Consider the following 7,643-nt stretch of genomic DNA (forward strand, 5'->3'; position numbering starts at 1 on the left):
AGCTGGCACTTTATTACTGCACTGCACAAAAGTTTCCTTCCCTATCTGCCCCGGTCGCCGTACCTGTCCTCACTGCCTCCTGCACGCTCACTCACCGGGCACGCTGCTCGGCCGCGCGCACATGCACACACATGCACGCTCTCTCTCTCTCTCTCTCACTCACGCACTGAGCTCCTGAACACACACACAGACACATCTCACAACACTGTCACGTCTCCAGAGCTCCAGAAAAAGTCGCTAAATTTGTTGCTAGTCGCTTTTGACAAAAAAAGTCGCCAGGAGGCTTTGGAAAATCGCCAGATTTAACGAGAAAGTCACCAAGTCGGGAGCTGTTTCGTTGTTGTGTCACAGCGAAATATGTCCGGGTGAAACTCGTCCGGTGACAAACGTTCCGCGACAATTTGCGATAATTTTTTTATCGCGTTAAAATTTCTGTAATTAATTAATCGTAACTAACGCGTTAAAGTCACAGCCTTAATATATATATCTATCTATATCTATATATCTAAATATCTATATCTATCTATATATCTATCTATAGATAGATATATATATTAAGGCTGTGACTTTAACGCGTTAGTTACGATTAATTAATTACAGAAATTTTAACGCGATAAAAAAATTATCGCAAATTGTCGCGGAACGTTTGTCACCGGACGAGTTTCACCCGGACATATTTCGCTGTGACACAACAACGAAACAGCTCCCGACTTGGTGACTTTCTCGTTAAATCTGGCGACTTTCCAAAGCCTCCTGGCGACTTTTTTTGTCAAAAGCGACTAGCAACAAATGTAGCGATTTTTTCTGGAGCTCTGGAGACGTGACAGGACGTCTCGCTCTGCAGCTGCTGTCCTCAATGAGCTGCGGAGCTGCGTGAGCCCCTCCCCCGTCCCAAAGCACTCACAGGCGGCCAGTCCCAGCAGCACTCCCTGCTGCAGTCAGAGCAGAGAGCAGACCCACACCACTCCTCCACACTTCAAATGAATCGCGTGTGCGCAAATACGCCACTGCTCACTTGCTGACAAACCAAGAATCAACAGAAGAAAATTCATTTGTAGTTCTAAACATATTTAGGGTGTTTTTTTAACTCACATTTTGCTTCTCCCATGACGTTATTCCTCTCTCCTACAGCGTCCATTACAATTACATGCAAATTGCAAATTAGGTAACGACCTCATCTAGCGACTTCTGGCGACTTTTAGGACAGCCAATAGTGACTTTCCTTACTGGGGAGTTGGCAACACTGCTCCCAACGACAGTGCACTACTTGGTCTCGTGCACAGAAAATTTAGATTTAAAAAGCCAGCGGATGGCAGCGTGGATAAAACCAAACCTGTATGCACATTGTGCAGCAAAGAATTTGCATACCATCGCAGCACATCGAGCCTGCTATATCATCTGAATGCTAAGCATGTCGCAGCAGCGGCCAACACGCAAGCCTGCATACAGCTAGAGTTGAAGAGGACGTCACTCCGACTACTTCAAGGACCCTCGCCCAGCCCAACAAAAGTTGCACTAATCAATGTGTATTGGTTTATTTGTCTTGGTTAAATTCCTCCTTCCTTGCTAGAATAATGAACAGTGTTTTGTTGCTTAAGCTTATGTATCACTATATTGATTCACTATACCAAAATCCATTAGAAAAAGAAAGGTTCTCACTGATCTGGTTCTCACTGGTCAAATATCGATATGCGATTAATTGAGATTAATTAATTACAAAGGCCCTAATTAATTAGATTAATTTTTTTAATCGAGTCCCACCCCTAATATATATATATATATATATATATATATATATATATATATATATATATATATAGCCAGTATGTCTGATGCAAGTGTGTTTTTTTTTCCTGAATGTGCCAACTAGTCATTCTCAATAACAATAACGAGGTTTTGAACTGATCATTAAATAATTGAGATTTTGGAGGATCGTCCCTTCATTTTTGATGCTGGCTCAACGACTAGCACCTTGACACGTTAAACTAGTTCATGTAAATCTTTCATTGCCTAATCCACCCTTCTCAGGTGCCACTCATTTCTTGGAAGTGTGTCCTCCATGATAATCACACCATCCACTTTCAAATAGCGATGAGGTACCTGCCACTTCTGTCTTCAGGAGGAATTCATGAGGATGAGGTGACTTGGAATTGAAAGCTCCCACCTTGGGATACCTGTGACTTTTTAGGGGGCCACCCTTGCCTCAGCCATCACCGAACTGTGATAGAATTCATCCTTGTCATTCACATATCTGATGTAGGAACATGAGGCATAACCAGTGCTACTGGTGTCTGAAAAATGGTGCAAGAATGGTTGTTATATCTGCTCGGTCAGTGATTTTGTGGCATCTTTTAAGGTTGATAATGATACTGAGAACTTTATTGAAATTTCCTTGCCAATCTGAAGACTCTCAGAAATCGATTATTTTCCAATATTTGTGTTGTGTGACAGAGGACTCGTCTGTCTCTGAGCCATCATGACCGGAGTCCAGGACAGGAGCAGCAATCCAGTTTTGAAAAGGTAAAGACTGTTTTCCGAGAGTCTGTTTTTAGGATCACACTCATGATCTCTACAGGAGCTGTGTTTTCTGTATACAGCCTGAAGTGAGTAATTTATGAAACCATTAATTGGAGACTTTCCTTTATTTAATCTGCATTTGCATCTGAGTAAGTGTGCAGTCATTTGAGTATGTGGTGTGGATATGTTTGGCTTATTGGCCCTTTGAACTGTCAAAAATAGAACTGCTCAAACATGTCTGCCATTCTTCCATTTCCCTGACTGGAATGAATGAATTATTTCTATTCTATTCTCTTTATTGTCCACACAGAGGGTCTGATGTTAACTGGGTCTCTTTTCAGGCTCCTGACGTTGACATGTCTCCCAGAGTTTCTGAGGCTGGACGGCCTGAACAGATATGTATGATTGTTTCCTAAATTTTTGTCTAATTCGTGTTTGACATCCAAGAAATACATCCCATGTCAGCTATTGAGGTTTTGTTTATCATCTTTGTTTTATTTTATGTGCAATCCAATGGGAGGCTTATTAAAAGTTTTGTCCTCTGGAGTCTGAAGACATTCTTTCTCTACAGTGTCCCAAACATCGTCTGCTGTGCGTTACTATGACGACCTATGATGTGGCTTCACTGCCGATGGCCGCTACGCTTCTTGTGATGGGTCAGTCGGGTTCAAGTGCAAAGGTACAGTGGGAAAAACTTTTTAAAACTCAGACGTATCGAAAGGTAAATTGGAGATCACATTGTGATAAAATGTTCAATACAATCTTCTCATGTGAACTGATGAATGAATGAGGGCAACTGGAGAGTTCAGTAACTGACACTATCATCAGCAAGAAGCTGCTTTTTCTCTCTTGTAGTGATTTATAGCTGAGATGGGAAATGAGTTTGGTTATGGATGGATTTTGATGAGGTTTGATCATGAACAAAAAGTAGACTGAAAAAGTGAGGACAGCCATGTTGTAGTGATTGATTACTGAGATGATGATGATGGTCTTCTCAAGGGAAATGATCTGGTTTAATCATGACAGATATAAGTGGGTACAGAAAGTACTCAGACCCCTTGAAATTTCTCACACTCCGTGTCATTGCAGGCATTTGCCAAAATCAAAAAAACTTCATTTTATTTCTCATTAATGTACACTCAGCAACCCATCTTGACAGAAAAAAAAAATATAGAAATTTTTGCAAATTTATGAAAAAAGAAAAACTGAAATATCTCACGGTCATAAGTATTCAGACCCTTTGCAGCGACATTCATATTTAACTCACATCCTGTCCATTTCTTCTGATCCTCCTTGAGATGGTTCTGCTTCTTTATTGCAGTCCAGCTGTGTTTAATTAAATTGATTGGACTTGATTAGGAAAGGCACCCACCTGTATAAGACCTTACAGCTCACAGTGCAGGTCAGAGCAAATGAGAGTCATGAGGTGGACGGAGCTGCCCAAGGAGCTCAGAGACAGAATTGTGGCAAGGCACAGATCTGGCCAAGGTTACAGAAGAATTTCTGCAGCACTCAAGGTTCCTAAGAGCACAGTGGCCTCCCGAGTCCTCAAATGGAAGAAGTTTGGAATGACCACAACTCTTCCTCGACCTGGCCGTCCAGCCAAACTGAGCAATCGTGGGAGAAGAGCCTTGGTGAGAGAGGTAAAGAAGAACCCAAAGATCACTGTGGCTGAGCTCCAGAGATGCAGGAGGGAGATGAGAGACAGTTCCACAAAGTCAACTATCACTGCAGTCCTCCACCAGTCGGGGTTTTATGGCAGAGTGGTGCAATGGAAGCCTCTCCTCAGAGCAAGGCACAGGAAGCCTGCATAGAGTTTTCCAAAAAACACAAGAAGGACTCCCAGACTATAAAAGATAAGATTCTCTGATCTGATGAGACCAAGATTGACGTTTTCGGTGTTTATTCTAAGTGGTATGTGTGGAGAAAACCAGGCACTGCTCATCACCTGCCCATTACAATCCCGACAGTGAAACATGGCGGAAGGAGCATCATGTTGTGGGGTTTTTTTTCAGCTGCAGGGACAGGACGACTGGTTGCAACTGAAGTAAAGACGAATGCGGTCAAGGAAAGAGAGATCCTGGAGGAAAACCTCTTCCAGAGTGCTCAGGACCTCAGACTGGGCCCAAAGTTCACCTTTCAACAGGACAATGACCCTCAGCACACAGCTGAAATAACAAAGGGGTGGCTTCAGAAAACCTCTGTGACCGTTCATGACCGGCCTAGCCAGAGCCCTGACCTAAACCCAATTGAGCATCTCTGGAGAGAACTAAAAATGGCTGTCTGAATACTTTCCGTAACCACTGTAACTCTGTCTGCTGCCAGTTTGTTTCAAACCACAATGTAGACATGGATCAGCTATCAGTGTGTTGGTTGAACATCTGCTGTGTGTGTTCAGTGAAGTGTATCAGTGTGTAGCAGTGAGTTCAGTTTCTGTTCAGTCTGACTGAGGGAGGTTTTTGTACGACGGTTTTTCACTGTGTGAACACATCTTGACTGTTGATAGCATGATAACTCTGACAGTAATAAACTGCAGCATCTTCAGCTTGAACTCCACTGATGGTCAGAGTGAAGCGAGAGTTTGATCCACTGCCTGTAAAACGACCTGGAATTCCTGAAGCTCGACGGTTGGCAAAATAAATGAGCCATTTAGGAGGTTGTCCATCTTTCTGTTGGTACCAGTAAAAATAGTGGTTCCCAGAACCAGATAGATAAACATCCTGACTGGTGGTACATGTGATGGAGACGGTTCCTCCCACAGCAGAGCTGACTGCTGCAGACTGAGTCACTGTGACCTGGCCTCTGGACTCTGAGGAGACACAGACAGAAAGACAAAGCAGCCTCATGGTTCTGTGGGCTTCATTTCAGAGGGACAGATGTTGATGGAGGAGAGCAGTTGGATTCTCTGGACTTTACCTGTGAAGCAGCAGCAGAGGAGAGTCCAGATGAGGACGCAGATCACACTCATGTTTGTGAGCAGGAGGATTTCTCTGTCTTCTCTGGTCCTGAAGGACAGCTGTCAGTCCTCCAGTCTTCAGCTGTCAGGACTATAAACTCTCCCAGAGCACTGGAGCATGGAGCTGCTGATGCAAAGTGTCTCTCTATGGAAATGCTCTGACTGACTCCAACAGGGACTTGATCACTTTCATCACTGACTTTCACTCTGGATTCACACTTTTAGTGGAATATTGAAGGAATGTGCTGGATATTTAAAGATGAGTCTGGAGTTTTCTCCATTTTCCACATTGTCACATATGTTCTGATGGAAATAATTGAAAAATCATCTTTAAAAACTCAAAGTGTCTCTTTAAAAGTAGACAATGTAAATGATAGAATTAGAATAGAATGTTGATTTGAAGCTGATGTTGTTAAAGTTTCCACTCATAAACTTTGTGAAAACCTGGATGCAAATCTTTGCCAGTAAAGGTTGAGACATGTGCTTGCGTTGCTTTGGGTGCAGTTTGAGGAGTTTGAGGTCAAACTGTTGGAGGATTCTCTCTGTGCTGATGTGCATGAGAGGCTTCTTAAAGGGAAGTGAAACAATGTGTGAGCCAGTGACTGCTGGAGCAGAAAAAGCATCTGACAGCAACTTCTTCAAGGACAAAATCAGCTGTTTCACACTCAAGCTGTCCATCTGTGTGCTCCCTGTCTTCCAGCAAAATAACCGGACGAGCTCGCAACAAAGTACAGACAATGATTTCAAGTTTTGCTTTTTGAAAATCTTCATCTGGAGAGGACAAACTATAGAGTTTTAGCGGCATTAACATCCAGCTAGCGGCGTTAGCATTCGGCTGACGGCGCTAGCAGTGGCTCAAACTTGTTACTTGCTCTTGCTCGGCGACTTACAGCACTGGCAGCGGCGAGATGCATTGGTGTCGATGTGTTTTCAAATGTTGGGCTTCAGTGATCTAAGTTTCTATCTACTTTAAGAGCATGTGAGTTTTTTTTACATGGGAAGCGACTCGTGAGTGCGGGGCTCAAACTGCGCATGCCCAGTAGCGCAAGGCATTCTGGGCAATGTAGTTTTGATTGATTTAAGCCGTCTTTGTTAGAAAGACATTGCAAGCTTTTTGCTTGATTAATGGTTACATTCAGGTGATTGTATTGTAATGGTTTATTTTTATTGTATTTCAGGTTTATGACCTGTGGTCATTTCAGTTAAATAAACAGAAAATAAATGGCAAACAAAAAATGATAAAATGATGTGCTTCCTGGTAAGCCTTTTCGGAGGGCTCAAACCATAAAGATCCGAACAGAAACTACAGCGTGGCCTGCTGGAATGACGCCTGCAGTCTTGTCTGATAATGTAACCAGCCCAAGGTTGCCATGTCTGTTTCGGGTGTTTCTTAGCTAAAGAGTCTTCAGAAGTGCCCTAAACCCATCATATCCAGGTAACTGATCAGTGGTGTTAATATCTGAGTATTTCTCATAGAGTGTATTTGTGCCCACTAACACTGGTGTCTGGCTACTCGGGCAGGTATCTGGACCAACAAGGGCCAAGGTCAGTACGGCAATGTCTGTTTCCAGAAGGTCTTCTGGAAAAGTGATACATGTCTCTGTATAAACTAAGTCAGGGACCAGCTGTCCAGCAGCACCTTCTACTTCTGAAAGGTCATAGAGTGGGTTCAGATTTTGATCTGGAAGATTCTGTTTGTAAAATGACTCAGTGACTGTGGTCACTTGTGATCCTGAGTCAAGTAGACAGTTCACATTGACACCTGAAATGTTAACAACAGCGGTGCTTTTCGATCCAACTAAACCTTTTGGCAAAGTGAACTTCTGAGGTTTAGCAAGAGACTGTTCAATGTTCGCTCGTGGCTTGTGTTACAGTTCAGTGGGATATGTTTTATCCCCTTTAGTCTGGAAAGGTTGGTGGATTTGTTCGTTTTGGTTTTAACTGGAAATTTTTACAGTTTTTTTCTGTTAAGAGGGAATCACTCCAACAACCTCTACAAAACTGTGAGTAAGTAGAAGTCTGTCAACATCATTGCTTGCACCACAACCTCGTTTTAGAACAAGAGTTAAAGCTACTTGGAGGCGTTTTGAGTACGATGAAGGTTTCTCACCTGGGTTTTGAAATGTGTCAACAAACTTTGCAAACATCTCTCCTCCATCTTGAACGGCCT

The 7,643-nt window shown here is 42.9% G+C and overlaps 1 long non-coding RNA gene across 1 annotated transcript; it reads right to left on the minus strand.

The window, feature by feature from the left end:
* Positions 1-6,016: 6,016 nt before the first annotated feature.
* LOC115409015 (uncharacterized) lies at positions 6,017-7,238 on the minus strand. The gene is made up of 3 exons (XR_003933875.1): positions 7,228-7,238; positions 6,342-6,344; positions 6,017-6,162 (listed from the first exon to the last, which is right to left on the minus strand). It is a non-coding gene; the product is annotated as an uncharacterized LOC115409015 (long non-coding RNA).
* Between the last annotated feature and the right edge of the window lie 405 nt (positions 7,239-7,643).

Source organism: Salarias fasciatus, chromosome 22 (assembly GCF_902148845.1).
Source record: "Salarias fasciatus chromosome 22, fSalaFa1.1, whole genome shotgun sequence".
Lineage (NCBI taxonomy): Eukaryota > Metazoa > Chordata > Actinopteri > Blenniiformes > Blenniidae > Salarias > Salarias fasciatus.